Source organism: Tympanuchus pallidicinctus, unplaced genomic scaffold (genome assembly GCF_026119805.1).
Source record: "Tympanuchus pallidicinctus isolate F22 unplaced genomic scaffold, pur_lepc_1.0 scaffold17, whole genome shotgun sequence".
In the NCBI taxonomy this organism is placed as follows: Eukaryota; Metazoa; Chordata; class Aves; order Galliformes; family Phasianidae; genus Tympanuchus; species Tympanuchus pallidicinctus.
Window position 1 is genome coordinate 11001096 of NW_026294690.1, and position 27143 is coordinate 11028238.

Here is a 27143-nt window from a genome sequence, read left to right on the forward strand (position 1 = left end):
AGTGGCTATGGAAAATACAAGGAATGAGATCACTGCTGCCTTCTAACAGTAGGTGCATTCTGAAGAGAACTTGCCATTTCTTCCACAGAGGAAAGGAATATCAAACATCACTTATGAATACAAAACAAAGGCGGCTATATGTGGTATCACAATCAGTGTGTCTGTTTATTAGTACTTATGGTTTGGATGTTCAGACATCCTGACAATCCTGATTGGAAGCTGCAGGTGTTCCTGTTGATCTGATTGTAACTATGTTTGGCAGACAGTTTCTTGCATAGAATACCTTCTAAAAACAAATACTTCCTTCTGTGTGGTGCTGAGGACACAGTTATAGAGCAGTTCTGCTTACTTCAGGAGAGGACTGAGATGTGCAGTAGGAGGGAGGATTGAGTACACACGTGTGGAATCGAATAAGACCCTAAAAGTATCACATTCACAACTATTTTTCAGAGTCAAATTTGTGCGGTGCCTTCCCAACCAGTTTTGAAATCCTACACAAAGTTAAATTTTAAGGCTGCTTTGCCCACTTCTGCTATAAACCTTTAATTTTCAATGGCTGCAGCCAACAGTGGCCTTTCTGTGAGTGCCTGAAGCAGGCTGCCCATTAAAGTCTATTTGATTTGAGTTTGGGAGCAGGCCCTTCAACACGGCTGTTGCAAAGGCAGAGGTGCCTAGGTGCAGGGAATGAGGACTGTAGTGCTCTTTCTGACTGTCCTCACAAACTGAAACCCTGAAAGCTGCAGGGCAGATGCGGCCAATGTTCTGCTGGTCCCTGAATTGCTGCTGGAGATGCAGTTCATGGCCAGGAGCTAGAGACAGGACTCACTCGTGATTTCCAAACCAGTTTCATCCCCTGCTCGGAGAGGAGGAAGAGCAAGAGAATCAAAAGGGGTATAAGCAGCTGCTGGTCTTGTGATTACCACAACGGTTACGTAAGAAACTCAGCTAACCTGCTTAGAAGCAGCAGCGAGCAGGGGCTTCCACAGGGGAGGATCCTGTGTGGATTTGAATATATAAAAAGCCTTCTGAATAAATGGGAATCAGAAGCTGCTGAACGAACAAATTAGTGCCATGTTAGCTCTTTGTGCCGTGCCGTTCTCAGCCCGACAACCGGCTTTTATGGTTGTTCTGGGAGCAGGATCGCCGTCAGAGCGACGGGAGCTGCTTCCTGCAGAGGGAGCGCGTTCCGCTGCACCGCTGGGATGCACCGTGGCTGCGGGGGGCCCCGAGAGGCGGAAGGCTGCAGCCCTCCAGCACGGCTCTCCGCGCCTCTTTTCCAGCGTGTTCTCCCGGCTGCGGGATGGTTTGGGTTGGGTTGATGTGCTGCTTTTTAAATAAAGCTTTCCAGTGCGTGTGTTGGGGGTGGTTTTCTTTTTTTTAGGCAGACTGGAGGGGCTGCAGGTCGGGACTGGCCCTGGAGGAAAGGTAGGCAGGGGATTAGTGTCTTGAATCAGGAATGGGTTGGGGCAAAGGGAAAAAAAAATAATTTATTTTTACTCTCTTAGTCACCGAAGCTGGATTTTGGTGGAAGCAGTGCAGGTTCAGCTAAAATGTCTGATTCTAAGATGATGATAAGTTGGGTGAACAAGCCCTAACCCCAACAGTGATGCAGAGCTGGGAGGGTGGCAATAGGGATGGATTCCTTGGCCTGGGCGAGGAGCAGTAATGCTGTGTCCCCAGGGTGTCCCTGTGTGCAGTGAGCAGCTGGGCCTCTCTACAACCAGTCCTTCTTCTGCGGGACCGCACTCATGGACATCATTTCTCCCTCAGAAAGCAGCAGGTTGTTGGATGGGAGTTAGAGATGGACAACACAGTGTAACAAAGAGAGTGGATGTTCAGCGGCGCTTCGGGACGTGGGACTGTACCAACAGCAATCCTCTGAAATGTCAGCAATGTATGTGGGAGGGAAGCCGGCCCCGGCCCTTCAGAAAACAGCTTTGTGCCTTCAGTAGCTCTGTAGCTTCTCCCCCAGCAGAGAAGCGGGAGCGATGGGGACACGGAGCGCTGAGCACGCGGCTCGTTCTGTGCCCGTTTCCTCCTCCCGTGAGCTTGCTGCGTCCTGCGTGCCGCGCTCAGGGCTGGGTGCTGCCGGCACGGCCCGTCCTTTGTGTGGCCTTTCCGCACATCTGCCCGTGGCTGCAGCAGACGCGTGGCCGTCGGCCTTTGTCACCGCTCTCGGTCCACCTGCAGCGCAGCGTGCCACAGCCAGCCGTTGTGTGGGGACGAAGGCAGGCAGCGCGGCACGGCCGGCACGCCTGGGAGCACAGAGGTCGCAGTGTAAGCCAGAAAAATGGGCGCATTAACGGCGAGACCGTGCGGAGCCGTTACCGACGGAGGGCTTTGTGCCGCCCGGCCGTTCCAGCGGGGCGACGCGTGGGGCCCGCGGTCGAAGCGTGCCACGTTTCGTTTCCGCGCCGCCATCCCCACCGGCTCCGGGCCGCTCTGGGGCTGCAGGTAACGGCGCTTTTGTTACGATCCCGGCTCCCTGCGCAGCGCTTCCCAAATACCGCGCGGGGCCGTGCGGCACCCCGGCCACCTGCCGCTGCTGCGGGCCGGCTCCTCCGGGCAGCGCTGCGTGCGGTGCCGCGCGGCTCCGTGCCGCCAGAGCCGGCACAAAGGTGACGCGGCCGACGGCGGCTCCGCCGCGCGCCCCTCGCTCGGGACGACCCGCGGCCCCTCCGCCCCGCTCCTCGCTCGTCTCCACCGGCTCCCGGCCCGGCCCCCTCCCGTCGGCAGCCAATGGCGGCTCGGGGCCGCCCGAGGGCTCGGCGCCGCCGGCGGGGAGGTCCCGGCCTGCGCTCGGACCCCGCGGGACGGGAGAGGGGCGCGGCCTCGGCGGGCGGCGGGCTGCGATTGGGTGGGGGCGGGGCCGGCGCTGCGCGGCTCGGTACGGGCGGCGCGGCTCGGCGGGGAGCGGCGCGGAGCAGGGCGGCAGGTGAGGGGCGGCGCGGCCGGCGGGGGTCACGGTGGGGGGGTGCGTCACCGGTACGGCCGTGTCCGGGCCGGGGGCGGCGCTGACGACGCGGTGCCGGGGGCGGCGGGTGGCGGCAGGTGCGGCCCGGGGGCAGCGCTTTGTCTCCGCGTGGGGGATGGGCGCGGCCCCGCGGGGACCAGAGTGCTGTGGGGCTGCACAGGGCCGTCCTCTGGGCGATGAAGCCCACCCCGGGTCGAGCCCGGCGCCCGGCGGCGAACTGTGGTCCCGGTGCGGTGGGAGAAGGAGGGGGGGGGGACTCCGGTAGCGGACTCCTGCGGAGGGGGGGCGGTAGCGGGGCGGCCCCCGGAGGGAAAGGTGGGAGCGGGGCCGGGCCGGGTCCTGGGCCAGGAGTTCCGCCCGTGTGCGGGGGTGCCGGGAGCTTCCCAGCCCCGCGGGGCCATGCAGCTCGGAGGACCGAAGCCGGCATCGTAGCGGCTTGAAGGACTCGAAGGGGCGCGGGTGACCCGGGCCCAGCAGATGCGGCTGCGGCTGGAGCGCTGAATTCTCCGGCACCGCTCCTGGTACCGCCGTCCCGGCTCCGCCATTAGACCCGTTTTGCTGACTTAGAGCCGGCTGAATCGCGAGCTGGGGGAGCTGAGCCGTCCGCCCCAAATCCCGCGCAGCGCTTCTCCGGCACCGGTGGCACGCGGCAGGAGGCGGCTCCGTCACGGGCACCTCCGGTACTGGAAGTGTCGTGCCGTGCCGATGCCATTGGAGCTCTTCCCGTCGGAACTTTCTGCGTTCGGTGATGCCCGGCACGGCGCTGATCGCGGTGCGTTCTGTTCGGGAGTCGCCGTTTGAATGGAGGCGGCCGTGTGCTTTGTGTGTGAAATACAGGAATCGGTGAGTGCTGCGTTAATGGGGGGCGTGTGGGTGCGTGTGTGAGGTGGGCAGCCGAGCTGGGGCTGGAGGTGTTGCTGTGGGTCAGGAGAAGGTCGGAGCACTGTCCTGTGTTCTGTGAGCTGCTTCCAGTAATGCAAACAGCTCGGAGTCGTGCAAGTAGTAATGGGTCATTTTGGAGGCAGGGGTGTCTGGCAGAGCTGGGATCTGCAGGGCTGGGGCTGGGCTTGGGTGGCTGTGGGGCCAGAAAGCTCACAGATCGCAGGGCCACCTATGGAATTTTCTCTTGAAATGTCTTCCAACATGTGAAAAGAGTTAGGTTAGTAATACGATTAACGATATTTAATCAGATTAAAATTACCAGCATAACTCTCTCGAGAAAGGTGAGCATGGACTGTCAGTGGCTGAGCTGTGCCCTCTGCTTGGTGCCGGGGTGAGGAGGGTCCTCCGAGTGCTGTGCTGGTGGGACCCAACACACCCACAGAAGGTCTGTGCTGTAGGATGGGGCTGCCTGCCCAGGGCTGCTGCCCAGCTCTGTGCAACAGGAAAGAACTGAAGCTGCACGCTTCCCGGAGCGATGCTGGGTATGGGCACAGCATGCTTCATGCTGCAGGGTCACCTGCCGAGGGGACGTTCAGGTGGAGGTGAGGCAGCCCCAGTGCTTCCCGCTTCTCAAGCAAACCACGAGGACTACGGCTTCTCTTCCTCCCTCGTGCACCTGGACACAATAGGAGCAGAAGTGGAGCCTTCCTGTTGCTCTTTGGTGAAGCCCCGTGTTTGATGCTCATCTGTCTGTGGCTCCTTCATTACCTATTGCAGAATTACTGAATAGATTCATCTTTGGCTGCTCATCAAAACCGTGGGGGAGCTGCTTCTACCTCGGTGGGAGCATAGCAGCTGGCTCTCGTTGTGCTGGTATTGTTTTCCTCATCCTGACATCTCAGTCATCTCTGACCTGGTGGCTGTGGTGATGTCTTTGCACGAGGTTTGCATTGCTCTTTATCTGAGCATTGTCTCGTTTGCCCTCAGTGCTGGCAGGGAATCCTTAGAGAGCACAAGTACGTGCTTTTTGGGCTCTCCCCAGAGCCATACGGGCTTGGTGTTGGTGCTGTGCAGCCATCCCCCTCCCCACAGCCTGGGCTGCAGGCGCTGGCACTGCAGCATTGCTGAGGATGCACCGACCTGTGCCGACACGTGCTGTGCCACTGCCAGGAGAAGCACAGGGGTTTGCTGTGATCTCTGGATGTGCTGCTGAAGTAAGGACTTGTTTTCACTGCTAATAATTTAGGTATTTTTTTAGCCAAGATTAACTAAGAGATCAGAGTGATTTTTGAGGTTACAGGAAGCAATTTAGGTCTCCATCTTGTTAACTACAAGCCGGCACTGCCTCCCGATGCTTGTGGAAGAAAGTGAAAGGAGCAGATGGTGTCAGCTTAGGTGGATTTTATTTTTGTCTTCTGTTTGGCAGAAGTTAAACTCATTTTGATTCTGAATCGCTTTTAAAGTGAGGATACAACTTTCTAACCCCTTATGTCATCTTCTCAGAAAAGAAAAGGAGGAGAGAATGAAGCACAGCAGAGCTTTGTGTTGGTGTGATCTGATAGGAAGGTCTTCGAAGTCAGTCGAAAATAGGAGGTGAATCTTCAAATGGTTCAGATCTGAAGGAAATTCCCAGATACCAGACTTTAATTGCACATGAACTTTACTTGTTTGCTCTCAGTATAAACACTGCGAGTGCTGCAAAGAGCGCTTCTCCTGTGCCTGGCAAGTGGGTGAGTCTCACATTGCTTTTGGCTTTGAAGTTTAACTTTGGAACGGCGTGGAGTGGGTGGGCTGAGCTCCTGCAGCCTCTGCTCTGCACCAGGGCTTCTGCTTTCAAAACCCCTTCTGCCCCATAGCAAGCCTCTGTTAGAAAATGGTGCTTGTTTCCTAAAGTGGATCGTTTTATCTTGCTGCTGCTGTCTGTTCCCATTCATCTCATGTCTGAGGTCTTTTGTCCGTGCCAGAGGGCTGTAGGTGTCACGACTCAGGGTGAAGCTGTTGCAGCAGGACGCTGCTTGCTGGTTCTGTGCTTCAGGGAGGCAGAGGAAGGCTGTGCCTGGCACTGCGGAGGGGGCTGGTTGTGTTCAGGCATCTGTGCTGCTGGAACGAGCTTTCTGGCCAAATTGCATTTAGCTCTATAAATAGAGTGGGTGTATTTGACGTCTTTCCCCACTGTAATCTTTCTGAAAATTACAGCGTTAGCAGAAGTGTGTTCAGCTTAAGGTTTCTACACATGCGTGCATCCAAAAGGATTTTTGTTTTGAACACTTCCCATAGCTCTCCTGTCTTGAGCCATACTGCACTTTGTGTAGGTGACATTGCTGCTCTGTGTTGGATCATGCAAAGAGCCAGAGGGCACAGGTCTGTGCTCTGCTCCTGGAGAAGTGTGCTCTTGGTATCAGAATCATTTGAGTCAGAAGGGATCCTTCAAGGCTGTCTGTTTCAACCCCCCTGTAATGAACAGGGACACCACAGCTCCATCAGATGCTCATCCAGTCTGACAGTGGGTATCTGCAAGGACGAGGCTCCCACCACTCTGCACAGCCTTGCCTCCGTGATCCTGCTACTGCTTCCCAGTGGCTGCCCCATACCCTGCATGGCACTGCGAGGAGTCCTGGGCTGCAGTCCCCATGCAGTGCCGGCCTCTGGGAACAGCTGGCTGAGCAAGCACAGGAGGAAGCTCCCAGTAGTGCTCCCGAGTGCTCTGCTCAGATGTGCATCCTTGGCACAGGAATTTGAGATGCAGAAAGGAGCCGGGATGTCAGAGATGCACTTGTATGTAGTGGCCCAGACCTCATCAGAAGTCATGTTGGCACTGAAGGTGTAGTGTTTTAGATAGCTTGGGCTTAACAGCCTTGAAGCTACTTGTTAACACTTCCAGCTTTGATTTGAGCTTTACTGTATTGCGTGTTCCCCCCTGGAAGTGCTGGAGAAAGCAGATCTGTGGATTACCGTGCAGGAAGTTTTCATGTGATGCGGTTTGGTATCTTTTGGCATCGCCCCTCTGCTGCCTTCCCTACCCCAGAGCCCTGGGCTCCTCTCACCCATAGCCAACAGATGGCTGGAGTGCCGGAGAACTGAAGCACAGAAGCAGCTCTGGGCTTCTGAATGCCACTGTCAATGTTTTGATCTCCATTTGCATGCTGTTCGGCTTCCCGCATGCAGATCGCAGCCCATTACTGATTGATTCTGCCCAACAGAATGGTAAAACGGGCGTGCGGCGGAATTAATTGTATGGGAGCGATGCGTGCCGCTGCAGGGAGCAGAAGTAGGAACTGGAGGCTCTGTTTATTTGCCAGCTCTTGTTTGCTGATTACCATTCCAAGAGAAGTTGCTGAGATGAACTGTGGAAATGTTGAATACAGGGGGAGACTAATTGTGAGCTATTCTGACCCATAGCTGGGATGCATCCTGGCTTGCATTTCGCATCAACCTGCGACTGTTAAGAGAGATTCAAAGCAAAGACCATGAGGACTTCTGGCTTTTGTCCTCTGCATGGGTGCAGCTTTCTTGTGGCTCCAGCTGAGTTGTGTTTTCATTGCTGGGCTTCCCAGCTGAGCTGAAGTCTCTGAATTAAGGCTTTAAAGAGTAGAAAGCATAAGCAAACTGGTAGCCACATTGCCCATGTTGTTGCAGAGCCGACCACTGAAATGCACCCACAGCATCCTGCAGCATGGGCCACCTATAGCCCCAGCTCTCACAGTAGATTAATGAATGCCAAACTCATTAGCTACAGACAAATAACATCTAAATAGAGGTTACCTTTTTGAGTTTCCTGCAGAGGGGTTGCGTGTGCTGTTAATGTACAATTTGGTGCTGATGATTTTTACCACCTACTGACCGATAGGCAGATCTGTCTTCTGTTCATCTCCAAGCTGGTCTTCTGTGTGTGAGAGATGTTGTCCCTTTGGCGTATTTTGGGCAGGAGGTTTGGAAGCTCAGGAGGGGCAAGGAGCATTGACCTTCTGACAGCTGCGAGGAAAAAAGAAAGTTCTACAGAACTTGCTTTCTGAGAGAGCAATGCGGTTTCTTTGAAATGAAAACTCATTGTGTACATGAGTTAATTCCCTTTGTTTTTTGTGGGATGGAAAGGTCACTTTGTATCTAAACTATGACAAAATCAATAGTCTAATCAATTTCTAAAGTAGATTTAGTGTAATGACTTCTGTTGTGTGCTGTGAGCTTTGATGTGTGAATGTGTCCCAAAAAGCCACTAGAACAGTCAATGCAGAGCATCACAGCAAATAACCTCACAGAATTTGCAGGAGAGTTTTCAGTCCCATTCACTGTGTCCACAGGGCTTTTTTTCCCCTGCCCAGTCCCAGCACGGCTTCCTCCTGCTGTTCCCACTGAAAGAATGGATCCCTGAGAGCAACAAAAGCAGTCACGCAGTTCACTTGAGCAGTCATGCATAAAGATGGGCAGACTTTCTGCTGTGAAAACCAAAGGGCAGCCTCCCCTGCCACCAGTTTTCCATGGGTTCTGAGGAGGATGCTGAGGATCTTGCACAGGAGCACGGTGTCCCTAGAGTGTACCGGGTGCTGCTGTTCCCCTGGGGCTGTCACAGCAGCCAGTAAGTGTATTGCTCTGCAAATAAAAAGGTAAGGTGCAATGATAGCCGTGCCTCGTCCCACGCAGTCAGCTCAGAGTTGCTTTATCTTGAGAGGTGTGAAGGGTTTGATACATGCATCTGTTTTCTAGTGGAACAGCAGCAGCAAGAGCTCTAGTCCTCATGGCATGGGGTGCATGGCTGACGCGCACAAAAAGCATTAATCCTTTGTGCAGTTATCTCTAGTAACTGATCTCTGGTGAGATTTATGAGGGATAGTTATTGTTTTAAATGTATGCTGAGGTTCAGTTCGTTGTCGGAGCGACTGGAAAGAGCCAGGTTAGAGCACGGCAGCAGGTGGCTGCATCCATGTGATGTGCTTCTTCGGGAGTTTGGCTTGGAGCTGTGCAGCAGTGTAAATAATTCATCTGTGCCAACATCAACAGCATGCCTCGTGATTATTAAAAAAAAAAAAAGGCTGATGCCTCTGAAATCGTGGGTTCCAGGGGATGTGTCAGAAAGTGAAATATTTCTAGCGCTTGTCCTGCGTGTCAGCGCTGCGCTCTGTATTGTCCAGGACTTGTCAGGCTTCCAGAAATTAAAGTAACTGCTAGCATTGGTTCAGCAGAGAGCGTGATGGCAAGTCCAAAACCATGGCTGGAAGTGACAGGTCTGTTGGGGTTTTCTTGCTTGAAATCCTGAATAGTATGTACGTCTTGGGCAGAATGGGAATGGGGCAGATGAGTAGTAAAGGTTTCCTTAGAGCTTCTGTAGAGATGCTTCAGTGGAGTCTGAGAAAGCTCCTTGCACTCTGATAACTGACTGTTAGCTGGCTGATTTAATCTTTGCAGTCTGTGATTTCTGCAGTTCCCTCCGTTATTCTGCAAAACGGGTTCAGTGAAGGAAAGGACATTTGATGCAGGCGAGACACACGGGTGTCTGTGTGTGCCAGAGATGCTGAGCGCTGCCCGGCTGGGTTCCACCAAAGCAGTGGCTCTGGTGGTGATGTGGGTTTGGGGAAATGGCAGTAAAATTGGTATGTAGGGAAGAAAGAAGTCCAAAGGTATTTGGGAGCCAAAGAAAGGTGCCTCGTGGCAGCTGACCTGACGAGACTGACCTGTTGATTGTCAAAGCCTATGCGGAGGTGACTTGGTTAAAGCACACGCGTAATTGACTCTGAGGAACTTCTCTGCTGGATTAAAGAGAAAAAATTAATGGCTCAAGGCAGAAGGCAAATGAGAAATTAGATTGGCCTTATTGCCAGAAAGAATGATGGAGCCATCAGAGTAAACTGTTAGGATGTGCACTTCTGTTTTGGCCTCCAAACAGCTCTCAGCTAGTTGCACAGAACTGCTCAGAGGGTTTTGTGGCAGCGTAAGCAGAACAGTGCAATGGGGTATGTGCTTTCTGCAGGAGGTTAGAGTGGTCTCACATTGAATTACGTAGCTCAGACTGGTCCTATTGCAATTGGTTTCAGTTGTTCTATGCTTTAGAGGTAACCTCAAGCCTAATGCAGCTGTTGTTCCTCACCCCTCTTTCTTAACTCCCAAGCTTTGTTTGTGTCCAAATGTTTTATGTGGTGGGATTGGTGCACCCTAGGTGGGAAGAATCTTCTTCATGACAGGAACATTAACTTGATCTTCCACTTGAGGGTTACATCCTCTTGATGCTTCTCATGGTATTTCTTATGCTGTTACTGCTCTCTTTATCTCACTATTGCTGCTTTACTTAAACTTTCTACAAAAGTAGAGTTTTTATTAAGCATGTGGTATATAAACCACTGTCTAAAATGAGGAGCGGTGTTAAATTCCGACTGCTTTTAAGGAATTTCAGACCGTTTCATTAATTTCCTGTATTCAGTGCTGAAAATCCCATAGAAGAAAATGTGATAAACTTCACAGTTTAACCCATGATTGTCTCAGAATAACTTGTGATCGTTTGCAGGCCGATGGCTAATGTTCAGTTCTGTAAAGCTGGTTAAATCATTGAGGTCACGCAGCCTGAATGTTTGGGTGATGCAGGGCGGTGGATTTCCCTCAGTTTATGCCAACCATCTGAGCTGAGACTGGCTGTTAAGAGTTGTGTGTGATAGGTGTTCTGGGAACATGGTGGGCATGGGTCGATAGTTGGAGTGGATGATCTCTTCTCCAACCTTAATGATTCTGTGATAGAGGACTTGCCATGCTGAGTGCGTTCTAAGACACCTCCAAGAAAAGTAGGTTGGAAAACAGACCTGAAGTCCGTCTGTCCAATTGGCAAATCATTAACTTTGTTCTGAATAAGTTAAGTAATGTGGTACTCGTTCTGTTTGGCTTCTGATTGACTGTGTAATGGCCAACATCAGCAGTCTCTGTTGTGCACTGGACTGCAAAGTCTGCTAATTAACGCACTGGCAACATGAAACCAGTGTTTGCACTGAAGAAATTTGCTTCTTGGGGCCATATGGTGGGTGGGAATGTCAGGATTGTGTTGTGATTCTGTGGTCGTTGATGTGTGATGCCTGGAGCTCTGGTGTTCCCTCAGACATGTAGCCAGGCTTGGGGCCGAGTGTGCTGCTTCACAGAACCTGGTAAGGCCAAAAGCAGCGCAAGGCCCGGAGCAGCAGATGGGCTCGCTTCTCTTGACCCACTATGACAGCTTAGTTTCAGTGAATGAGATTTATTTGTAAGACATGATAGGTTTTTGCCAGTTTAAGAGCATTTGGTGCAATCAGCTCTTTGCTTTTCTTCTGCTGTCTCAGCCCTGCCTTGGCTACTCCTTTCCTTTACTCGCCAAAAGCAACAGAAAAAGAGGTATTCAAGCAGCCCATCTAGTTGTTCTCATGCAATCTAGCAACTCTGAGTGCTGGAAGTTGGCCTCCTCCTGCTGTATGTCCGGTAACACTAGCCTCTGTTGTTTCCTTGTGCTTTTGGAAAATACTCTGTTTTGGTTTCTCGGTGAGAGAGATGGTTGGCCGTCGGTGTGTGCCAACCCACCTCGTTACTCTTTTTGAAAATCCTTCATCGAATCTTTTCTGTTATATGCTTTAAAAGGGGAGAAAAAAACTCGATTCCCTTCCCCCTGGAAACAGCAGTGTCCTTGTTCTGCTGAGCTGACTGCTGGCCTCACCAATCGGTGCCGTTTCCTTTGTCTTCGTTTACTTCAGAGTTCAGCTATAAGTTGTTTCAGTCTGGGCTATTTCTGTTCTGTATCTTTTGTACGATCTGTTACGTGAGTATCCTAAATGCTGGAGGAACTGCTCTTCAACAGAAACAGCCTGGTCTTAAACTACCAAGCATGGCAGGAGCAAGATGGTTGTTGCCCTCCGAGTGAAGCTCTGTGTTTTCGCTCTCGTAAAACACTTTGGCAAGAACAACTCCATGCAAAAGAATTTGTAGGTCAGGGCCAGAACCAGGGCCATCTTCTGCCTCCAAGCTGGCATTTGTCAGCCACGTGCCTTCTGCTCTCCACCTTTCCCCGTTCCTCCTCAGCCCCGCACTCCCCAGGGGCTCTGCAGCCCTGTTTGCTTTAACTGGGAGGCGTTCGCCTTCCCTGCAGAACTTCCACTGCCAGCTAAACCCGGAGCAGCCATGTGGATTTATGAAGGCATGGCATGCCTCAGGAGTGCCCTTCTGAAGGAGCTGGGAGTGATGGAAGAGATCCTGCCTGATGTGGCATGTAGCATTCTCGTTTCTCTTCACAGAGACGCAAAGCAGGAATTCCCCGGAGCAAGGTAAGAAAAACAGCTCGCTCAGCTGACTCAGAATGAGACTCCAGTTAGGCTGCCTGGCATGGAATCAAGGAGGTGGGTGATAGACAGAATTACAAGAGTGCAATTTGAAGTGAGTTTTTGGTGGGAGATGACATTCAATTGCAGGAGCGGAGGGTTGTGTGCTTTTGGTTAGTGCTAAGAGCTGGCATTCCTGAGTTACTGACTGGGGCTCTTTTCTGCGCCTTGGCTGTGGGCCATTCGAGCGCTTTGCACTTGAAAGAAGAAAAGTTTCAATCTCTTTGGGTTTGCAGACTTCTTAGCGTTTTCAAATAGAGATATGCCAATGGATTTGTTTTTCTAATTACCTTTAATTACGTTTGTAGACAACTAAAGCTGACAAACTGCAAATTAAAAAAAATCACCAACACAAGTGGCGAGCTCCGTGGAATACCTTCACCTCTCTGTGATCCCTTCCAGCCATCTGAGCACAGCCTGCATTTTCCTTTCTTGTCTGGCGCGCGCACACAGGCGTGTCTGAACTTTTTCTTTGATTTCTTGCAGATCTGAAACCAATCCCTCAGAAACTGCTGGGTGTTTGCACAGGGCAGGGTGGGTGGCTGGGCATTGGGGCTGACCAAGTGCTCGGTAGGTGCAGAGCGGGCTGCGTTTATGGGGCATTGGTGCTGGGAAGGAATTTCCTTTCCTGGCTTAGGTAGAAAGACTGCCCAACGTACAGCTTTCTTCCTTTGCTTTAGCATTCTTTGAGGTTGTTTCCTATTTTACGAATGCATCTTTTGAGAACTGCCAGGAAAATGTCTCTCTCAAATGGAAATGGAAATTTCTGAGCTCAGAGGGATGAAAACCTTTGGGTCTGACCTCACCAGTGAAAAGAGGATTACCAACCAGCCATTCTTTGGCGTGCAAAGCAGTGGAGCAAAGTCTGCAGAGCCTCTCCGAAAGTTATTGGCTTTCCTCAGGAAGGGAACTTGTGAACAGAATTAAATGAGCTCAATCCCATCCCATTCCCCACTGCAAGTGGAGAGAGCAGTGCAACTTTTAATTTGGTAGGTGCTCAAACAAAATGGGGAACTTTTCAAAGCAGATATCTTGGAAACTCATGTAGAGCCAGTGTTTCTGGAGATAAGAGAATTCATGGTTTTGTGGCTGCGTCTTGACCTGACAGAACACAGGGTAAGGGAGGCAGTGCTGTTTTCCCAGAGCTATTAGTAGAGTTCTGAAAGGAGGATGGGCTGCTGGAGCAGATGCAGATGGCACGTTTTCTTTGCAGGGTGTAAAGTATGCCAACGTGTAAAATGCATCTAAACAGAAAGACACGAGACCAGGCCTGCACATCTCTTTTCTCCTAATTACTGCAGCTCAGCTGCTGCTGTCTCTTACATATCTGAAAGGTGATAATGATACTGTCTTGAATGGCAGAGCAATAGTAGGGAGACTCCCTTTTTTATTTTCTAAGCTGTACTCTGGAACAAAGAAGTTATTCAAGAATATCCTGGGTTGTCCTAGGACGTGTTTTCAAGAAGCTGGAAGACTTCTCAGTGTTCTATGAGAAATGGTGCCTGAGATTATTGGCAGTGGTTCCTTTGGGTGCAAATCCAGAAACAAGGCTTTTAGACCTCATCAGTCGCAGCACCTAAAGAGGGAAAAGATGGTCAGTTTGGAGTATGAGCTCCTCCTGGAGAAACAGGGACTTCAGGGGGGTGAGGATAATGCTGTGGTTGTGACTGCATTGCAGTGGTGAAGAAAGCTTGGAGGCAACCACAGCTCCTGGAGGGTCCCTCGAGGACAGTTCTGGATTGGGTGTCTGTCTCTGAAATCTCATCTAGCTGTGGTCTCTGGCAGTTCTGCTGGTTAGCTATTAACTTGTTCAATATCCCCTCAGCCCTGGCCCTGCCCTGTTTCACTGTATTCCTGTAAAGCTGGTTTAAGAAACAGCTTTGTCAAAGTTTCTCTTCCTGCCTCTCCTCGTGCTCTGTCAGTCTCAGGAGAACTTGCTGGCACTGGTGCCTTTGCAGTCTGGATTCTTTTGCCCTTTTGGCTCTGTCCCTTCCCCTCTGAGCAGCCCCTGGGGAGCCCCATCTTGGGGCAGGATGTGGGGTGGCTCTCTGCTTGGAAACTGAGCAGCAGGGGAAAGGCAAAGCTGTGCTGAATAGCCCTGCTTTTTTTAGCTGAAGGGAGAATGTCCTTCTTCATACGCAGGCTCTTCCTGCTCATGCCCATGCATAGCCCCTTCCTGCTCACCGCATGCTGCTTTCTCTCGCTGCCTCGGGGCGGCATTCAGGTTGGAGCAGATCAGAAAGAGCAAATGGCATTAAGAGAGCTTTCTACAGTGGTGTTTGCCCTCTTTTTGCAGAGGACTCTGCTTTTTACCTGCTCAGCTACCTATTTCTGTTTCCTCTTGTAGGATGTTTCTTAGCATGCATCTTGTGACTGTGTTGGGCCACACAGCTCTTCCATTCCCTCCTGCAGCAGCCAGCTCCCTTGGCATTTTCACAGGGAGGGAATAAAAGTGGAAGCAGTGGGATGCCCGTCCATTTGTATCAGCCTGGGAAATGGTCGATTTCTCTCCAGAACCCTTTGCCTCAGGCACGTTGCCAGAAGGCATCTAGATGCTGTTCTTCAAACACGTGCAGTTCTGAAGCCAATGTGCAGGAAGCTCATGAGCTGCCATCAGCTGAAGACAGGACAGTGTGACCTGCTGCCTCCTGAAAATCGGTGAACTGAAGAGCTGTGACTCCTGGATGCTCAGGAGATGTGAGCAGGCTGCAGCCCTGGCTGCACTGCAGGAGGGTCTGCTCAGAGGTGGATCTCATCTGTATTTGTAGATGTGGTGCTTAAGGATGAGGTTTATTGGGCAGTGTTGGTGGTAGGTGGATGGTTGGGCTAGATGAACATAGAAGTTTTTTTTCCAACCTTAATGATTTTATGATTCTACTGTAGGAATTTATCCAAAACCTGAGTCAGAAGTTTTGCCTAAATGTTTTGGCAAGGAAGTGATTGCCTTCTTTGCAGACCTTGTGTGCAGGTTTTCTTTCTTCAGAGCGTGAGGAATGTAAGGCAAATTTGAGTTTGGAGCTGAAAGGCATGTTTTTAGCAGAGGCATTGGGATGGGCTCCAGCCCTTTGGTGCTCCCAAACAACAGCGGCGATGGGCTCTTGGAGCCAGCAGCCCAGTCACAGCTCTGGTTCGGCCTTCCACAAGTGACCTCTGTCCCTGGATGGGAGCATAAAGAGCCTCAGTGAGCTCAGGCTGAGCTGGGCTTCTGCCTGTCTGCTCTGGGGAGAGAGTAACCTCAGTGTTCCCAGCCCCTGGCTGCTCTGAGACTGCTCGCTTGGTTTAGCTGCCAAAAAAAGACATCTGAAAAGCATACATTGCTCTCCTGTGTCCTGGCTTCTGTAAAATACAGGTTACAGTTGGCTCCCGTGTACGGTGCTGGGTGATTTTGCAGAAGAGAGAAGAGCACTGCTGCGGCTGTCTGCACAGCGCAGTGAGGTCTTGGTTGTGCCCGGGCTCCGGAGTGCTATTCTGGGCCTTATTAACTGGATTACGTTACACGTAGGGCTCTAATGGCACAGAGCCGCTCTCAGGATGTTAACTGTTTCTATTAAGCTTTGCGTTTAGAGCTCTGTGTGGCAGAGGGTGATGCTGGCTGAGCGTTCCCACAGCTCAATGGTCTGTGTGTCTGTAGGACACAGGGAGGTTTGCGTTTGGCTTGCACACTTGCTGATCTGTGGGAGCTGTGTGCGTTCATTGCTTTGGTGTAGCAGTTGTGTAGCTGCAGGTGCTGTAGCAGACAGGCTTTGCGTACAGAAGTGCAACAGAAACCGGTAGTGAGTCACAAGGGATAAAGCCATATGTAGTGTGTTGTTGGACAGAGTGCCTGGTAAGACGCCGTCGAATACGGGTTCTTGTGATTCCTGATAGCCCCTGAATGAGCACTGCTGAGATTTGGTTCTGTCTGGGGTGAAAGCAGCTGTGCAGATAGCAAAGGGCCTTCCTGGAGCTCTGTGGTTTTTGTTGTTTTGCTTGTCTGCTTTCAAGAGGGAAGACGGATATCCCGGCTTTTGTGGAAACAAAACCAAAACCCAAACAATCACAAAGGAAACCCTCTGATAGGTTTGGTGACCCAAGCAAACTTGGTGCCTAATTAGTGAGAAACCTAATGGTTTTCCTGGTGGGATCCATGCATCTGTGCACCATCAGAGGTGCAGAGAGAGGTCAGAGGTGGTGTGCAGCCTGGCCCTGGCAGCAGCACTCTGCCAGCAGCGCTGTACTGAGCCTGGGGCACAGGTGGTCGTGCAGCAGAGCTGTGGCACTGAGACTGGGGTTGTGGTTGTGCCAGTGGGAGAACACTGCTGGCACCGAGGTGTGGGCATGTTTACTTGTGCTGCTTTGTGTTAAAAATGGGGGGTGCCCTCTGACACAGGGAGGCTGTTTGCACGGTCGAAGCCATTAAAACAGGAGGGAGTGCTAGAGGGGGTGGAGGAGGTAGAGTCAGATGGGGCTGTGAAGGGGCAGCAGTGGGAATCAGTACCAAAAATGAATTTTGCATGAGTGGGGCGTGAAAGAGCAAATAGTCCTTCAGATCAGGTTCTGCTCCTGAGCCCTTCTCCACAATTTCCTACAATGCAAACAGCAGATCTCCAAGTGTGACAGTGCTGGGGGTGAGCTCCCACCCAGACACTGGGCTCCTACTGGGGAGCCGCTGTGCTGGGAGACCCATCGGCCCCCAGTGCGGCTCTTGGAAGGCAGCAGGGCTGGGTCCTGGGGCAGAAGGTAGGAGGAGGGCTGGGCCTGCTCTGCTCCCCCTGCCCCCCGGTGCCAGGGAGTGACAGCTTGTGGGCAGGCAGCCAAGCTGGGAAAGGAGGAGTGTGTGAGGCCTTCGGCTTTCTCATGCTTTATCAGGCTGCAAAGAATAGCTCGATATTCAGCCGGCGTTGGTGCGGGTCAGGAGAATGGAAATGCGAGCTTAACTCCTGACACGCCAGGGGAAGGCCTGACTGCCAGAGCGAGGGCTGCTTCCCAGGCTTTTCTGTGCACCGAGAGCCTTTGTGAGCTGTGCCACAGCTGAGCTGTGACCCGTGTCACAGGGGACACCCCCAGCAGGGGCACGTTGGCTGGGGGCAGCGGGCCAGGGACGGTCCCGGCACTGATGGAGCTGGCAGAGCGCTGCACGTCGGCACACAGGGAGTTAAGTGCTGCCAGTGGCTGAGGGTGAGCCCACCTCGGGGTGCCGAGCTCCATTCCCACGGCTGAGGCCACGGCTGGGGGAGGGCCCCTGGGGGCTGGGAAACATCACCAGGCTCCTGCGGGCCTTTGTGGGGCTGGGAGAGGGCTGAGCCGCCAGGCAGGGACTGCTGCGTTGTCACGGCTCGGCCGTGTCCCCTGGGTGAGACCTGCCTGCGGGCAGATGGAGGTGGCCTGTGGGCACGCGCCCTGCCTAGGTGTCTGAGAGAAGGGAGAGCAGGGTCAGAGCACCCGTCCGGCCCCTGGAAATGCTCTGAAGCCCGAGGCACTCTGTGTGAGTGGAACCCAGCGGCAGCGTCAAGCCAAGCCCTGGGCTCAGGGTTTAATTCTGCTGGGCTGTGCTCGTGGTGTGGCCGGAGGTTGGGGTTTAGTCTGTGCCAGGCTGACTGGCCTTGCTCCCACCCCGGATCGTCTCTGGAGAAGATGAATTGCTGTGGTCCTCATACAGGCTGTGCTGGCACCAGTATCTGGAGGGCAGAAGCTCTAGGAAGTGTCTGTAAGATGAAAGCTTGATTTAAAAAAAAAATAATAATTTTTTTGTGCATGGCCACAGGAGTCAGCAGCTAGCAATGAGACAATAAATACGCTGTGAACACCAAAATGTGTAGAGATTCTCCATCTGAATCTCACTGATGGTTAACACCAGCACCCTACCAACGCTGTTAGGCAGCAGTCCTCATCCAGCTGCCTGCACACAGCCGAGCTTTGCGTGGCAGCATGCTGCAGCTCTGCGCTCTGTCCTTTCCCCCCAGCAGCAGGGATGTGGCTGACGCATGCTCTTGGTGCAGGGAAGCACAAAGAGCGGCTTGGGACCCAGGTGCAGTGAGAATGCACCAGCTCCTGCGGGGACGGAGGGTGTGTTCCTATTGTGCGTGCTCCTGTTGGTTCTGTCAAGCTTCCCCTCATTATTCCTGCCTTGAGCTGTCTCAGCCCCAAGGCAAAGCGTCCAGAAGGCTCTGTAGGCTTTGCCCTTGAGAGACATACGGTCCTTGGAGAATGGCTGTTCAAGAGAAGCACGGCAGTGGGCTGAATTGAGGCTGTTTCAGGCTGCACAGCTCTGAGCTAATCTCCCAGAGGCAGAGACATTACTCACCAATCAGGAATGTGTCTGTATTTTTCCTAATGAGAACAAAACATTTTATCCCTGTTCATTAGCGAGAAGTTAGGGTGTACTGTTGCCATGCCAACAGACTCCTCTCCCCTGCAGACACACTGGGGGTGTCTTCCATGCCGTGGTTGGAAGGGTGAACGGGAAGGCTCGTTCTGGCGAGAAAAAGATCCCATTGTTTTCCCAGGGCCGCCTGGACTTTGTGCAGCTGGCCAGCCCTTGCCTCCTCAGGGGGAAGGGAGCCACTGCAGGAGTCAAGTGCAACAGAGGTTCAATTTATTGGAAAAAGAGTCTTTACACTTCATGTTATGTTGTTTTTTCCAGCTTGAAGCATACTCTTCAATAAGAGAAATGAAGGTGTCTCAACGTTCCCAAGAGTCCAGATGGTAAGCAAAACGCGCCGGGGGTCAGCACTGGGACACCCAGGGACTGCTGCAGCCCGCTGGGCTCCTCTGTGTTCCTCATTGGCCCTTTGTGCAGCCACTGTGGTGCCAGGCGGCTCCTTGCTGCTGCTGTGTAATGAGTAAGTTCACCTGATGGGCATCACCACCTGTGGTTAGCGGGCAGGTGGGTTTACTGGGCATGTGGTCCCCTGGAGAGAGCGAGTGGCAGCATGTGAGAATGCACACTTGTTCCTTTTATGCAAGGAGCTCCTGCCAAGGACAGAGGATGTCTCAGAAGATGTGATCTGTAGGGCTGTGGTGTAAAGACAATTATTAACTCCAACGGTTGCCTGCCCATTTTCTTATCTTTGTCTTGGTTCTGCATCCCTCCCCATAAGCCCCTGTCCCAAGGGACTGTTGGGATCTGTGGACTGCAGCAATGTGTACATAGGGCTGCTGTACACCTCTGCTAGTTCTCTGCAGCTTTGGTGCTACAGTTCCACCCCTACTGCAATGTAAAGTAACTTGCAAATTAGAATTCTCTGTACAAAGTAATGAGCTTAATCTGCAGAAAGAAACAAACAACTGTGCCACTTTCTGATGATGCTCTGTGGCCAGAAGTGGGCTGGTGAGTGTGACTAAACCTGAAGACAGTCTGCTAGAGCAGGGTGATGTGCATATCTGGCTGTCAGTCACTTTGCAGCACGGTGAGGTGTTTTGTGCTGGCTGAGCTCGGTGGTGTTGACAGCTGCAGACCTTGAAGAAATGTCTCCTGAAACTGGAGTTCTCCGTTCAGACTGCATGCTGTTCAACTGCCTAGCTGTGACTCCTATTCCCATTCACCTGGCAGAGCACTCTGAGTGAAAGTGTGGAATTTGAATACTGGAATTTGAATATCACATGGAGGGTGGTACAGCAGAGATCCAGACTGAATGAGCTGCTGGAGATCTGCAGATCTGCATGAACTTCTGGTTGGGGAGGGAAACCCTGGCACCTGGACACTAGCTGCTGGCTTAGATGAGTCACTATTGCACTGAAGAGATTAGTATCACTTGAGAGCACGGGAGCCCTTCATCAGAAAGTATTTTGCTTGTTGGACTTGCAACTGTAGCAGCAGGAGGGTTCCATAAAAACAAAAGCAGTGAACAAAGCCAGAAAGCATCCCTTAGCCCAGGCTTCTGTGTGTTTGCAGCTTGTTTGATTCCAGTTTGGTAGTGGAACTAGATTAAAGTCTTGAATGTTAAAGAGCAGGCTTTATGAAAACCTTTTTTGATCTGGAGACTGAATAAATCTCGAGTGCATACAGCACATGTGCAGGGATTGGTGAGTTGAGTTTCCTTGGCTTTTTGCTGGCTCTGGGTGGTTCAAGTAAAACCACTAAATCACAGCTGTTTGAAATATGGAAGGAGTAGTAAGTACTTGAGATGATTTGAATTCAGTCTTTTCTGAGTCTGTGCTTTTAGGGTGCATAAAATTAAAAGACCGTAGAGAGGACTGCATGCTGCATACATGCGATTGTATTCTTTGAGATAGCCAGCTGATTCTGTCCAGACCCTGCTGAAACAGTGCACCAGCACAACTGCACTGGAAGAAATGGTTTTTAGTCCATTTAAGTGCAAAAGATCATGGCTGAACAAACTAACTTCTGGAATGTGAGTTACGGTTATTATCCAAGTCGCGCTCTGCTTCATTCTTGTGCAGCGCGAGTAGCAGCTCGGTGTTACCTAGGAGAGCGCTGTTTGTTCCCTCCTCTGCTCTCCTCCTTTGTAAACAGCATAGGGAGTGATTTCTGCCCTACTTTGTGTCCCACCTTTTTTTTTTTTTTTTTTTTTTTTTTTTTTCCCTTTAGAGTAAGGATAAACATACAACTGATGTGCTGTGGGCAGAGCTAGAACCAAGAAGCTTTGCTTTTGGGGCAGGGGGCATGTTTCTCCCCGTGAGGAAACTGATGTTGCATTTCAGCTGTAGACATTCCTTTCTCATTGCTTCCCGTGCCTGGCAAGCAGTTGTGTATGCAGTGCTCTGCAGAGTGCTCAGAATAGTGATATTTTGGGTCCTGGGTATTTCTAGGACACATACTTCATCTGTGGTGTCAAGCCTCTGTATAACTACCTCAGACTCCTTGTTCAGTTCACAGCGTGACGTTTCAGTGACAGACAGATCCAGATAGTTTGATCGTCTTGCATCTTGTCTCATGGTTCTGTTTCTGAGATGCTGAACTGCTCTTCACAAGACACACACGCTCTGTTCATTTGATTATTAATCCTTGTAATAACAAGGTTTTTGTTTCAAAAGTGTTGAGCTTCTCTGAGCATAAAAATAATGCGGGTGTACACATACCCAAGTGGGACGAAGGACAAAATTCCAAACATGTTCCTACATTTTGCTTCTAAAAGCAGGTGATATCTGTACCATGTCTGTGTGAGAATAAACACTTTTGTTATGTTTCAGTGCAATTTTTGTGTAACTGCAGGGCTGGAATGGTTTGATGTCACCGAAGATGCAGGCAGCACTCCCATACTGTGTTCTAGAAGCTCAGCTCGAAGGGGAGCCAAGTGCTTTACCCATCGGGTGCAGCAGAAGGGATGAGAATGGTTGGGTTCTGCTTTGTTAGAGGAGCATTTGAGCTCTGTGTGCTGTTTGGTACCCATCACCTTGGCAGGAGGGTTCTCCCCTTTGATTGGAACCAGTTGTGGGTTCTTTGGGAAGTGAACTGGTCCTTCTAGCCCTTAGTAGCCTTAAATTGTGAGGTAGGCTTGTATAAAAAAAAAATGTTGTCAGCACTAAGCATTGTAATGTTAAATAATTCATTGGCTGTCTTTTGAATTGTTTGGTTTTAATGACCTCACCTATATTTCTCTAATTCTAGAGACACTTCTACATTCCTGTAACTTAAAAAGGCTTGTTTGACTCCTAATAGTGAAACTGGTGAAGGGCAGAAAAGCCAGATGTTTCAGCCTGACAGGAAAGTTTGCTTGGTAGGAGACATGTATATGGAGAATGAGTCTTGTATCTGATAATCGAGAATGTAGGAAGCAATTAGGATGGATTGCTGCATCTGTAGAAAAAATCACAAAGGATTTTTCAGGAGTTGTGATTTAAAAACGGTGTCCAAACCCAGACGTATTAGTGTGATTGTAGAAGAACAAGGTCCAGTAAGGATACTGTAATTTTATGTAGCATCAGGAAATCACTAAATACTGTGCCTGCAGTCAAGGGGAAAAAATAATGGATTGAAATATTCATAAGGAAGATGTAATAGAATAAAGATAGCAAACAACCTCTAGTACAAGGGATAGCCTTCGTTAGGGTAGGTGAGATGAAGAATAAGGATGTCGTTTGTACTTCCAAAGTACTGATGCAGAGAGAATTTTTGACAAATGCACGCTGTTCTGGAGGAAGAACATCATGGAATCATAGAATGGCCTGGGTTGAAAAGGACCACAATGATCATCTAGTTTCAACCCCACCAGACCAGGCTGCCCAGAGCCACATCCAGCCTGGCCTGGAATGCCAGGAGATTCAGTTGAATGCTGTATTAGAGGAGCAGCAGCTATTTTTTGCCTCTTCAGTGAGTGTTGGAGAAGCATAAGCATTGAATGGTGTAGTAGGCTTAAAAACAAATAAAGACTCAGTCCTTGATGTGTGCGGGTAGCCTGGGAAGCTCCCTGCCACAGGATGTTGTGAATGCCAAACATCTGTGTGTATTTGAGGGCACAGGGCAGTTCCACAGAAGAAGGAGCTATTGAAGATTCCTAAATGCACGGAACCCACCTCTGTCCCAAGTTCCTGAGCTGCACATCACTGCAACCAAGGAGAGTGTTCAGGGAGGTAAAGAGCTGCTGTGTGCTTACTTCATTCTTACAGCTTCAGGCCATCGCCGGAGCTGGAACAACTGCGATCTGGTTTGTCAGAACTGGGAAGGGGGAGAGAATTAAAATAAAACTTGTAAAAACAGAAACCAGCACAGCTTGTGGCTCGAGTTTCTGCTGCGCTGGTGGCGATGTGCCGTGTGCACCTCTGCCTTGCTGGAGGCATTGCCTGTGAGATATTAAAGCCTGCAGACTGTTGACTCGGGTTTGGAGAGTATATACTGGGCAACTTGCAGCTGGGGAGAGTGGTGTGAAGGTGTGCATTCTAAGCAGGGAAGCTGGCATTTTCCCTTCCCCTTTGGTGTGTGCTGTTCCTTGCTGCCCTAAGATACTGCATGTTTTCCTGAGTTACAGAGACTGTCTTACTGCTGATAGCCTGAATCTTCTTGGTGTGGATTTCCCCTCTTTAAACAGTGTTTCTTGCTTGGTAATGTGCTGTAACTTAATTTGAACTAAAATGAGTGATGTGCAGACCTTAAAACAATTCAATCTCTTTTCCAAATGTTTTCAAACTCACATAGGCCATGGTGAGCTTAGGTTCAGACTTTTTAGAAGTTCTCAAAAAACTGATCTTATTTTAGGACTTGTCTAAACATTTAAAAATGACAGGGCTCAATTCTAGGTGCTTCACCTTTGCAAGCCTGGCCTTGCACTTGGTTTTAAATGCTTACCTAAATCTGCAGAGAATGCAGTGCAGGATGAGGTGTCTCTTTGAAGGTTTCCTTTTGCTTTCAGTAGGATGAGAGCTATGCCAACCTGACTGTCCTTTTGTCCGTAGGCTCTCTACTGTTGGATATTGTCCCATTTTTCTCTTCTTTGCTGAGTATCTTTGCTCTTGTGATCCTTGGGGAACAGCTATGGAAGGCTGGCTGGTAGCAGAATATACAGTTTAGATCTTTGGAGGCTCTTAAGACTCAAAGCTCAGCTCAAGTATTTGGTGAGATTGGAGGCTGTTTGCAAAGATGCAGAAACCAACGTGCCTAAGTCCCATGTTCTGTAGCAAAAATCACTCCATGGGCTGGCAGAGAAGTCGTGTGCTCAGATTTCCATTGCTGTTAGAAATATGCTTTAACTTGTGGTTGGCCCTGAGGTGGTCAGGCAGTTGGACTTGATGTCCTTTGTAGGTCCCTTCCTACTGAACTATTCAATAATGCAATTTCCAGTTCACAATGATGCACATGTTAAAGAGAGCAACTTCATCTTAGATCTTTTTAATTCTTTGTTTCTTTTTGTTCTCTAACAAAAAATTGTTTGCATTTATTTGCAAATATTTTTCACTTTCTCAATGTGTCCTTTGCTGGACTACATTAAGTTTTGTTCCCTTTTTGTTAGACTATTACATCATGACCATGACATGTTGCATCTAAACTCTGCTGTTCCTAACAAACTACTGTAAATCTGGTTTTCCTGTTTTCTGGGTGCTGTAGCCCAGGGGACATCCTGGCAAGATAGAACTCTCTTGAAATACCGACAGTCAGCCAGTTATACTGGCTGCAGTGCCTGCTCGTAGGAGTTTGCATTTCCAGACTGGTGTTGCAGTTTATGCAACAGACTTGTTAGTGCATCTCTGTGTCCCTAGGGTGAAGATCTGGGTTTCCCTGAAAGGCAGAGGGAAGAGCCAGTCAGTCCTGTCCAGCTAGTGGGTGTCAGACTGCTCAGGTAGGTGGATTGCAAACCAGATGGAGAACAGTCTCAACCAAAAAGTCTTTAAAATTCATGGTAACCGGTTCTGAACCACAGAGCTCCTAGGACAGCACCAAAAAATCTTTTTCAGCTCTGAACAGGACTGCTTACGAGAGAAAGTTAGGATGTCCTCGATTTGAATGCAGATAAGAACAGAAGCTCACATTACAAAGCCATGGTGGGTGAATTTTGTCTTGTAATTAAAATTCCTTATTCTGGATAAGGTGTGAGGACCCGTCTGCGTGACTACATGTGAACAAAGTGACTGCAGAACTCTTGCTCCAGAGAGTTTATTTCTCTACCTACCAAATCCTGCAGCATCCTGGCCTTCTGCTTCTTTTGCCACTCAATTTTCTTACTGCACGCTTTCACCCCTTCTAGCCTATCGACCCATAGAAGTATGAAGGAAAAGCATTGACTGATGGCCCATGGGCTGCAGTAGTCCTACCTCTATATGCAGTCTGGTGCTCTGAATTTTATTGCTGAAATGAGAACTTCCACGTCTGGACAGTGGCTGGGGTGTAGGGCTGTGATGGTAGGGCAGAAGAGCACATTGCATCACTGCTGCTAGCCTTTAGCCTTCTGGTTCCTTGACCACAGACACCTTGAGAGCTCTTCAGTTCATGTACCAATGCTCTGTCTTGGGCTAAATTAGGAAATGCTGGATAGCAAAGGTCTCAGTCTGTGTAGGAAGGTGGTTGCTCGGGGCTGTTGAGACTCTGTGAAGTTGATCCTGGCTTTCAAGTCTGCATCTTCACTCTTCTGCAGTGGAAGCCTGGGAACTCCTGTGTTTTCTATGTGTTATGAGCAACTTGGGAAGTAGCTCAGGCTTTTTGAACTGCTTGGTGCTCAGCTTTCTGATTTTGGCCTTACAGAAGCTTTGGTATTGAGTTGTGAAGGTGGCAGAAAACATCCAGCTCAGATTGTTATCTAGCAGACCTGTGTAACCTAATTACCAGAATATTGGGCCGAATAGTTCATAGCTGACTGCTGATAGTCTCCCAGGCTTAAGTACTAATTTATGGAAGATTAATTGATTAAAGCTTCATTTCTGATAAAATGAGTTGAGTAATACGAGATAGAATGTAACCAGCTTGGTTTGAAGGCAAACCACAAGCAGATTGTGGTGGTGGTGTGGAATTCTGTTGATTTCGCTGTCTCTTCTGGGTGGGAGGAGATAAATGCGACTCGTGTGGTTGCATTGCATTAAATTTATTTGCATATTACTGACTGTATTCATGGCTGTAGCCAGAACTGCTGACGCTGTTGGAGTGATGGGGGAAGACGGTCAAACTGCTGTCGGGCTGTGTGCTCTCCAGAGAGTTACTGGAGAAGGCAGAAGAATGAATCTTATTTGAAATGAAGGAAAACTCCATGGAGAAGAATTAATCCCTCCCTGCCTCAAGTGCATTAATTCTTCATAGAGCTGTCGTGGTGCTAAACAATTTGAAGACTCCTGAGGTGCTGAGCTATGCTGTTCCGTGTTTTCAGAGTGAAAGGTTAATTTGAAGCAGGCTGCGTTATGTAAGGACTCTGATTTGCTTCTTGACAAGGGGATGGTGGACCTTGGGATGCAGTCCTTGTGTGCTTGCTTGTGGGCTGTAATGCTGCTAGCAGGAGCTCCTTGTGCAGTAGGGCCCTCTGGTCTCTATTCCACCCTGCGGTCTTGCAGGGCTGCTGCTGGCATTGAGTCCATGGTTTTCTCTTGTGGTGTAAGTGTGGAGCCAGCATCATTTCACAGAGATGAAATCAAGGCAAGATGCTGTGTGAAATGTAATGAAGAACAGTGAAGCCTACCTGTGTTGGGTATTTGAGCTACCTGCCACCCCAGTAAGGCAGAGGACAGGGAAAACTCTCTTAGCTGTCTGTTCCCAATTTCTCCGGAGTTCTAGAGCTAGAGTAACTGGGAGCTGCCACTGCTTATGCAGGAAGCACCAGGGACATGCTGGAGAGCTGCTACACTTTATCACTGTGGGTTGTCCTTCTGGAGATGGTTACCATTGGCTCTACTGAGGGCACCACAGATCCCCCACAGGAAGGAAGCAGGTTTGAAGGGCATTGAAGTTCCTTTCCTCCCTTGCAAGGTTGTCCCAAGATAAGAACCCTGGTTGTATGCAGGAAAGTGTGGCTCTCGCCATGGGGTGTGGGGGGTCCCGGTGTTGGCCCCTGGGAGGCACGTGCTGTGTGGAGGTCTTGTGAATTCAGTGATGCAGCTAATGCGGGACTCCAGCTTCCCTAGCAGCCCTGTGGAGCCAAAGCTGAGAGCAGGAGGGATTTTGTCTGGGGCTGGGAGAGGTGCCCCTAATGACAGGGCAGGCGGTGCAGTGGGAAGGCGTGCCTTCCTGGAGGTGGAGGCCGGTAACACATGAATCACGCCTGTTTGAAGTAGTGATGAAATCCCCGGCGAAGGATTTCTGTAATACCTAGCCAAACAGTCTGGTGTGCTTCAGTTTCCTTTCTCTCTGGGCAGAACGGATGCTCCTGACCTACTTTTCCCAATAGCAGCTCTGTTAAACACTACCCAGCACTATACGTACAGCATTTGTGTTCTGTGTTGTTCACTCGGCTGCTGAGCAAGGAGCTTCCATCAGGCGTGTAGCAAACAGGGGAGAGCTGGTCTGGGCTGGGGCTGCTTGTGCTTTAAACCCACAGCTGTGCCACTGCTGTGCAGCACAGCTCGGACCTCTGCGTGGGGCTCCCAGGCTGCAGAGGGGGATGCTCTGCTCTGCTGCTGTG

At 50.4% G+C, this 27143-nt stretch overlaps 1 protein-coding gene across 3 annotated transcripts in view; it reads left to right on the forward strand.

Annotated features, from left to right (window-relative positions):
* Nucleotides 1-2868: 2868 nt before the first annotated feature.
* PLXNB1 (plexin B1) overlaps nt 2869-27143 on the forward strand; it is a 67924-nt gene continuing 43649 nt past the window's right edge. Inside the window, exons 1-2 of one of the 3 annotated variants that reach the window (XM_052678431.1) lie at nt 2869-2935; nt 18794-18855. The gene's annotated coding sequence lies outside the window, so the exon portion shown is untranslated. Of the gene's footprint in view, nt 2936-8319; nt 8458-11829; nt 12118-18793; nt 18856-27143 lie in introns of those variants that run through there. The other 2 variants (XM_052678432.1, XM_052678433.1) reach the window with 2 other exon arrangements.